The following is a 9,422-nucleotide window of genomic DNA, read 5'->3' as shown; positions in this document are numbered from 1 at the left end:
ACAAGCTATTTATCTCATTTGTTATCACTCTCTCTCTGACTCAGGGCAGACTGTGCACGGACTTAAAGCAGATCAAGTGAAGTCCACCACACACACAGAGTCAGAGGAACCTCTGTGACTCTGTTCCTCATGAACATATTTGTGCCTTTATTCTGTTGCTTCTCCACCTCAGTCTTTATTTTTCCTCTTTATTTGACAAAAGTCACGTTAGAGATTTCTGCTGGAATATAAAGCCATGAGACTTTATCTACTCTCAGATAGAGAACACACTGACTTTTGACGAGCAGCTCCAGCAGCCAATAGTAATGCTTAAAACAGCTCATAAGAATGCTGTGTTGGTAGAAAGACCTCTGATTGGCTGACATCCATCCTGTATTGATAAACTTCATTTTCAGAGCCTGGAGAAGGAGAAGAGATTCACTGTCTACTCAGAACACTTTACAATATTACAATATGCTCAAAGATGATTATGGACTTTTGACCAAATAACATTAAAAAAAAAAAAACATACTGCAGCTTTAAGCGAAGGGATGAGTAGTGCTGAATTTTCACCTACCAACTTTCTGGGTGTTTAGAACCGTGATCGTTTTAACTCAACCATATTTTTACACATTTTTGCAGCTTCATAGGCCAGTTAGCTCAGCTGGTCAGAGCGTGGTGCTAATAACACCAAGGTCATGGGTTCAAACCCCATACTGACCAGATATTAATCAAGGACCATAAACCTGCTTTCATGAGTTGTAAATGTTAGTGTATGAGTCAGAAAGGACAAGGTATGAATATGTATACAATAAACACAGATAAAGAATATCTAAACTGTTAATCATTCCCAAACCTGGAAGAAAATTCATAAATAGCCAAAAATCTAGAATGACTGTCAGTAAAGAAGCTTCTTTTTGACATCTTAATAAATCAGCAAGTAGGACAAATACCAATTTATTGATGAATAATCCCACAACAATTTAGGTTAAAGATCACATTACTCCTGTATTAGCCTCTCTGCATTGGCTTCCCATAAAATATAGAATAGAATTCAAGATTCTTCTTCTCACTTATAAAGCCCAAAATGGACAGGCACCAGTCTATCTCAAGAAGCTTGTAGTGCCATACAATCCCCCCAGAACACTACGCTCTCAAAATGCTGGACTACTCGTTGTTCCATTTCTCTCTAGAAGTAGTATAGGAGGAAGAGCTTTCAGTTATCAGGCCCCACTTCTCTGGAACCATCTACCAACCACGGTTCGGGGGGCAGACACCCTCTCTACCTTTAAGGTTAGGCTCAAAACATTCCTCTTTGGTAAAGCTTTTAGTTAGGAACCAGCTCATAGCTCATAGTTAAGATGCAATAGGCATAGACTGCCGGTGGGGGGGTCTGGCATGCTCGGTTGGAGAGAGGTTGGAGAGGGCGTTAAGAGAGAGGTCATTTAGGTTAGAGAGGGACCGGAGAGGGTCCCATTCCTCTCTCTAACACTCCCTCTATGTCTGCTTCTTCCCTTGTGTGTTTGCTCCTGTACTCCTTCTGGCTTTTGTCTTGCAGGTCCGTGGGATCCTCAGTGTGGAGTTACAGAGTCTCAACAACTCTGTCTCCACCCTTTCCTCTGCACACACCCAACACAGCATAACGTGGATGGCTGTTCATCATAGGAATGGGATCCACACAAGGTTCCTGCTGCTTAACAGAAGGTTTTCCTTGCCGCCATGATTAATTCATGTTGGGTGTGGGATACACATGTATGTGTATATACGTATATATGCATATGTGTGTATCCATAAAATGATGAGTCCGTCCTTAAGACTGCTCTACTGTAAAGTGTCTTGAGATACCATTGGTTATGATTTGGTGCTATACAAATAAAAGATTCATTGATTGATTGATAGCTGAGACACCCCCCCCCCCACCCACACACACAGATATCAAAGAACGCAGAACCTGTCATGCCATCCACCAATCAGGAGCCAGCAAAAGGAATGTCAGTGTGAATTTCATTGTGATGTCATCACACACTCTGCTGATGACATCATCAGGAGCTGGTCACACATCAAAGGACTCAGCAGCATATTGAGTATTCTTTAATGAGGGAAACCCTTCTGAGAGAGACACAATAACCCACAAACTCCTTGGACTCAGTGAATTTACTTTATCTCTGTCACTCTGACCACAGTTACATTTTTGATCTAATGATGGAAGTACATCAGTTCAATGTAAAGAGTCTGGAACAAACATGCTTTGAAGCTCTGAAGGATCACCTCTGTCCGGAAAAATGCATTGGGCTGTGGCAGTTTACTAAAGTCTGGTATATTCCCATTTTGTTTCAACTGAAGTATGAGGCCTTTCACTTTATCTGTGAGAATTTTGAGGAGGTTTCATTCTGTGTAGAGTTTTTGCAGCTTGCGGAGCAGGAGCTGGCTGAGATCCTGGGTCAGGATGACCTTACTGTGACCCAGGAGAGCACAGTTTATCAAAGTGTTTTAAGATGGATAAACCACATGCCTGAGGAACGACAGGGAGCCATTTCTACTCTGTTACCAAAGGTACGACTGGGGCTGATGGACAAAAGGTACATCACAGACATTGTGCTTAACAATGATGTGGTAAAAACAAACCCTGAGTCCCACCTCTTGGTCTCTGATACCCTTAAAATCATGTCTCAACCTTCGTTACTCTGCTCTGAGTCTGGGATCAACAACACCTTGTTTTGCTGTCGCTTGCCAAACGCCGTCTTACTGATGTTTAGATTCTTTTCTAAGACCATAGAGGCCTTTGACTACAGAACTAACAGCTGGATCACAGTTCACACTCATCCTAGTCTGGAGAATCCCATGACTGACTTACTACTCTACAGCACTGTCTTCCTTGGTAGATGCTTCTACATTGTGGGTGGTGATTTAGGTTGGACCAACCCCTGTATCAGAGTGTGGAGGTTTAACCTAGTCACACACACTTGGCAGGAGATGTCACCAATGCAGGAGTCACGGTACTTAATGAGTGTTGCTGTGCTAAAGGGATACATCTACGCTATGGGAGGTTACAGGAATGATGATGGTACCTCACTAAGAACTGCTGAACGCTACCAGCCCAACATCAACCAGTGGACGTTCATTGCATCAATGAATGAAGAGAGGATCAGGGCCAGCTGCACCACACTGAACAACAAGATTTACATATGTGGAGGACGGAGTAATGAAGTACTGAATACTGCTGAGTATTACAACCCAGACACCAACCAGTGGACACTGATCACTCCTATGGAAACACCTCGCTATGACCTTGGGGTCGTTGCATATATGGGCCACATTTTTGCAGTTGGAGGAAGCGATGGGTTCAGAGATCTGAGTTCTGCTGAGGCTTATGACCCAGTGACCAACACCTGGTACGATGTCCCTGAAATGGTCCACATACACAGTTGCTTTGACATTGCAGTGATGAACAAGAAGATCTTTGTTGTCTCTTGTACCACAGGAAACAGAATTGTTGAGTGCTATGACTACACTAATAATACTTGGTCTGTGGTATTTTCTGGCATGAACCACAGTGAGTATGATTGGGTGAGATGCTGTGTGATTTCTGGACTTCCCAACATGGCTGAGTACTGTTCACCTCATAAACCCATCATACCCAGGACACAGGTCTAAAAAAGGTCTAAACTAGATACTGAGACAGAGCAAATGTTATTTTCCATGATCCTAACTGGGAGTGTAACCTGCTCTGACCAGGTCTGTGTGTATCAATAAAAGTGTTTAAAGACATTAGAAGAACTAATGTGTGAATAAATGGATCAGTTCATGTCCCAGCTCAGATGGGATGGTTTTAATCAGCCTGAGTTGATGATGATCTAGAAAAAAAATACAAAATTAGAGTGGTGACAACATATAGCAAACGTGTAGATGTAGTACATTTAATTATAATTAATGCAGTGGTTAGCACATATTCATTTTATATATCAAGACAAAACAATGCAATTCTGTGACACAACAAACCATTGAAAAAAATAGAACCTAATTTAACATTTAGAATAATGCACTGTAATACAATATAACACTTACAGGTACAGTGTAATTGTCTCGAGGGAACAATAACAACAATGGTGCAAAATCCAAAAGCATTTGTAATATTAATATTCAATTATGAGAAAACATGTACAGTAATTGTAAAGGGTGTGTTTAATGTTTATTGTACCTTTTAAATGAATAATAAAAATAAAAATTGGGGGTTGCAATTTGACGATGCAGCTCATCCATTGCCTTGGACACAATTCTGTTCAGTTATTACCACTGAGCAGGCTTAATACAGGGCAGACTGCACAGACAGAAACACACAGAGTACCAAGGACGAAAGTCAAAAAGCTGACATTTCCAGTGTCTTTGAAGCAGGGGTATGCATCAAAGAGTTTCATAGGTCAGTCTTCTTCCTTTGTAATATCTGCATCAATGAAAGCCCGTCTAGCCTTGAACTCAAGGTCCAAAATTTGGGCAAAATTGCCGTGGTTGGGTTTTGTGTTGGGATTCTTGTACATTTTGCTCAATGTTTTGTAGTGACTCACCTGCATCCTCAGACTATAAAATATGATGGTGAGGCAAAGACGTTTCCATGGAAACACTATTACACTAGCATGAGAGAAGAGAAATCATAGTTAGTGGCATGTGTATGACTAAAATATAATGCACAATTATATTAGAAAGTCATTACTTACTTCCCCCACTAGGTTTGACAAAACCAGAAAACAGTTATCATAAAGAGTGTAAGGTACACCTATCAGAGGTCAAACTTCACTTCACCTAAAGTCTAAAAAACAATAACAGTTTGAGTAGAGCAGTGTTTTCTTAATGGACTTTCAGATTGTTTTTAGGAATGTTCAATTACCTATTTCATTTGATCAGCTTAATGTTTTACTTATTGTTAGGAAATTATAAAAATGTGTTTGATATTGATCATGTAGAAAATGACTGTGTCAGCTGATTTAAGTCAGAAAAAGTGTGTTCAGTAACTTCCAAAACAGTGGAGACGCTTTTCCTGGGGAAAATAATGAAATCATTTGTAAACACATAAGAAAAATAACAGGAAAACACAGGTCATTATCCAACATTGTGTGCATTACAATGTACTCTGGCACATGAGACAGAATAGTTCCCACTTTTAGCACAAACCTCCATTTAAACTGTCCTCGCTGAGGTCATCATTGCTCTCAATAATTATGGTTGAACTGCTTGTGTCACCACTTCTGTCACCATCAGTGTCATTGTCTGTGTTGTTTGAGCAGAAGAAACTCTTCTTTAACACCCATCGTTGTGGCGTGGAGCCCTGCCTCTTCCTCAGGGACCTCATATTTTGGAGTCACTTGTACATTTTGGTGTAGATGGTCAACTATGGTGAAATATTATTAATAATAATAACAATAATAAGTGGTTTTTCTTGTTGCTGTCCCACCCAAAGTTTAGGTTATTAAAAGAAAAAAAGTTCGGCACTTGTTCCACGGCACTTAAGCAAGGCATTTTTTGCATACAGGGACAGACAACATCCAGCTAACAGTGTGCAACATTACTGTGATCAAAGCTACCAATACAGACGCTAACTTTGCTTAATAATCACCAAATATGAATGAAAAACATGACTTACCCTCCAACACTGACAGTACGGTGTTGTCAAAATCTTCCATGCTGACAGAGTTCTCCTGCTCGTTGAAGCCTTAACACGTAGTACCTGGTAAAGACCCACAGAGTGAGCTAGCTAGCTAAAGTTCACATTGGCTAACGTTAGCTAGCTTGTTTAGCATCCCCTGTGGAGAACATGTGACAAAATACATTTATTTGTTAATATTTCATATCAACCAACTGTCCATCATTTATCTGGGGACATGTCTCATGTTGTAGGTGTTTATCACAGATGTTGATGATGACAGAGGCAGGGGGCTCCCACTTAAAACACTGTGGCCCAAGGCAGTGCTACCTTTACCTCAGTCACAGTGGGTGATATGGAGAAAAAAATTATATCACCATTTATTTTTTGTAAAAACACAATAAAAATACAATTTTTTTCATTAAAATCATTTAAATTATTTTAAAGTTATTTACCAATAAAACAAACCAATTCACCTACTTAAAATCATCACCCTAAATGGAAAAAAGGAATAAAATATAATTTAAGACAAGGTCATTTTCAAATATTTTTTTAAAATTGTATGTAAGCAATTTATCAAACTGGTTCCAAGTACAATGAACATCAAACAAAAGATCTGACATGTTCTTATAGTCACACAGTCTTTTAACTATAGTGTTGTTTGCATGGGTTTTTTCCGGGTACTCCGGCTTCCTCCCACAATCCAAAAACATGACTATAAGATTGAATGGAGTCTCTAAATTGCCCATAGTAGAGAATGAGAGTGAGTGGTTGTCTGTCTGTGTTGCCCTGTGATGGACTGGCGCCCTGTCCAGGGTGTACCCCCACCCAGCGCCCAATGATAGCCAGAGATTGGCACCGGCAGACCCCTGCGACCCTGTAAAACAGGAATAAGTGGGTCTGAAAATGAATGAGTTATAGTGTAGCATTAGCATTAGCATCACTTGCTACATAACAAAGCATCATATCAGTCTAGTGATTTCTATTTGTTATTGAGGTAACACACTCATATTAATAAAATCCTACTTTAAGCAGTGTTTTAACACCTCATTTTACACAGTTTAGACCAGGGGTCCCCAATCCTGGTCCTCAAGGGCCACTATCCAGCATGTTTTAGATGTTTCCCTCTTCCAACACACCTGATTCAAATGATCAACTCATCATCAAGCTCTGCAGAATTCTGATAACAATCCTGTTCATTTCAATCACACACACACACACACACACACAATTCTTTAAATATTTATAATTTAAGATGTGTTAGGATCTTTTTTTTTAAGGAATTACTAAAAACTTGTTCTTGTTGATCATACGTTGATATTTTTGAAATGACAATTAGAATAACTTTTGGATATCATATTTATAGATTTCATACTGTTTTCTTTCTCTTGATGAATAGAGTTAATTGACTTTATTTTTTCGTAACACTCCCCAACACTTTACAGTTGTAGCTTGAATAAAAGTCATATTTTTTAGTTAAAAGGTAAATGAACTAATGATCTTAATAACAGACATGGATAACATTATTTCATATATTGAGGAATCATATATACTGTATAGACCCTGGCCCAGAATGCAGAACAGTGGCTGATCACCTGAGGTTATAAAAACAACCTCACCACCTAAAACGTCTAATCAAAGGTGGGGGGGCTGAACTGTACATGGTACGTGGTCTATAGATTTAACTAGGACTCTTTAGAGAGATAATAAAGACATAAATACAATCACAAATCTGTTCCCTTGTAATCTATATACATATTAGTAGAGGCATAAATTAACATAACACCTGGTTACATTTGTGTTTGTTCTAATTACTGTTTTATTCTAATGATTTGATTTATTTTTCAGTTCTTTGGGTTATTTTCTGACTTTTTTATTCACTTCTTTAATAATCTCTGTCAGTTTGAATATTCTGTTACAACTGTGTAAAATGTTGTCATTTTCCTCTATTTATGTTCTAAAAATCTCACAACTAAAACCCTTATGTGTATTTATATCCTCAGATAGATAAATAAATATTTAGACATGGATAGAAAATATAACTTGAAATATTTAAAAAAATCATAATCAACCTTTGAAATGTATATAAATGTAGTTTTTTGTTCACATGATACAGAAATCACCAGCTGAGAATAGAAACCATTGTACCAAGTATTTGATTTAGTCTAGGACATGTGTAACAAACACAGAGTAGCCACACCAAACGCCATATTTGAACCTATATTTATCCCTATTTTTGGCCATATTTTTGCTCCTTTTAATGCATTTTTGCTACATTACTCCCTTTCCTGCCACTTCTCCATCAAATTTCAATGCCTTTTCTGCACATTTTTTCAACTTTCAAGACATTTTCGGCACATATAAACCCTTGTCACCACTTACTTATGTTGACCAATTATTGTCACGTTTATCATCTTTTCACCATATTTCATGCTTATTTTGGCCAGTTTAACCTCATTCATGATTTTTCATGCCCATTATTTGCCAGTTCAAACTAACTGTTCCTAATTTTTAAATTACATTACCACTAATTTGCGAATATTAACCATTTTTTGTGAATTTTAAAATCTCTTTTCAGCATCTTTTCCACAGTTTTTGGTCACTTTTAACCCATTTTATTTCTGATTAAAACAATGATTTATATCTTTAAGATGACTACAAACTATGGCGCAAATAGTAATAAACTAACTGGATAACAGTGGATATTATTAAGATAAATAAATGTGGTTATCACAGATTCATAGAACAATGCACTGTAAACCTTAATAAGTTCACAGAACTCAAAAATTATTGTGTAACAGATTACACAATAATATTTGAGTGATGTTATTAAATGTTTTAAGTTGGCATAAAATAAAAATTATATTTACAGTTGCCTTAAATTATCTCAATGTCATCCTAAAAATATTGATAGTTCTCAACTTATAATAAGTGAGTAAATCACTCAAAATTTTAAATTTTTTTCAACTCATAATGTAGGGAAATAAACTCAAAATTTTCTATATTTTTCAACTCATAACATGGGAAATAAACTTAAAATTTTAAATATTGTACAACTTATGTAGGACATGCACTTACAATTAATTCTAAACTATAATTGTGTAGTGGGCCGACATCAGTATTTCAATCAGCTAATGGTAGAAAACAAAAGTGACACCACAGTGACAATTTAACAACTTTTTTTATTCAACACTGTGCTTTTTAAAAGGCACAAATAAAAGAATAATAAACAGAGGGTAGATTCAGTATTTCTGGTCTCCATCTCACATTCATCTCACTCATTAAATATTATAACTCAAAGGATTCACAATAAAATTAAATAAGATTCAAAGTATATTCCATCCTAAACAGCATTGACAACTATCAGAAAGTGGAGCCATTTAACAATTTTTAAAAACGTTTTGGCACTTACTGTACCTTGAAGGCTGCAACGCCAATAAAATAAAAAATAAAACATTCAAATACAGTTTTCTACTGTACCATTCTTCAACTGGCATCATCAAGGTAGTGCATCAAGGTAGGTTATGTAACAAAACATTAAACATGTATAGTGCATGAATTGAACAGTCGGTTTCTACAAGTTATTCAGTACAAAAACTACAACATTTATCTTTTTACAATCAATGTATAAAATCTGAGGTAGAACAAACAAACAGTGTGATATCTTAAATCTGAGGTATAACGAACAAACAGTGTGACATCTTAAATCTGAGTTAAAGAGGCAAATGATTACTTATTTGTAAAGACTGGAACAAAAACAAAAAACTTCCTCAAAACTCAGCTCAACAAACAGTCCATTCTGAGTGAT

General features: G+C 37.1%; 1 non-coding gene across 1 annotated transcript; it reads left to right on the top strand.

The window, feature by feature from the left end:
• The first annotated feature begins 628 nt into the window (after positions 1-628).
• Positions 629-702, top strand: trnai-aau (transfer RNA isoleucine (anticodon AAU)). Its single transcript has one exon. It is a non-coding gene; the product is annotated as a tRNA-Ile (tRNA).
• The last annotated feature ends 8,720 nt before the right edge of the window (positions 703-9,422 follow it).

This window comes from Gouania willdenowi, unplaced genomic scaffold (assembly GCF_900634775.1).
Source record: "Gouania willdenowi unplaced genomic scaffold, fGouWil2.1 scaffold_335_arrow_ctg1, whole genome shotgun sequence".
NCBI lineage: Eukaryota > Metazoa > Chordata > Actinopteri > Blenniiformes > Gobiesocidae > Gouania > Gouania willdenowi.
The sequence above is the reverse complement of the archived record's forward strand: the minus strand, read 5'-3'. Positions and strand labels throughout refer to the sequence as shown.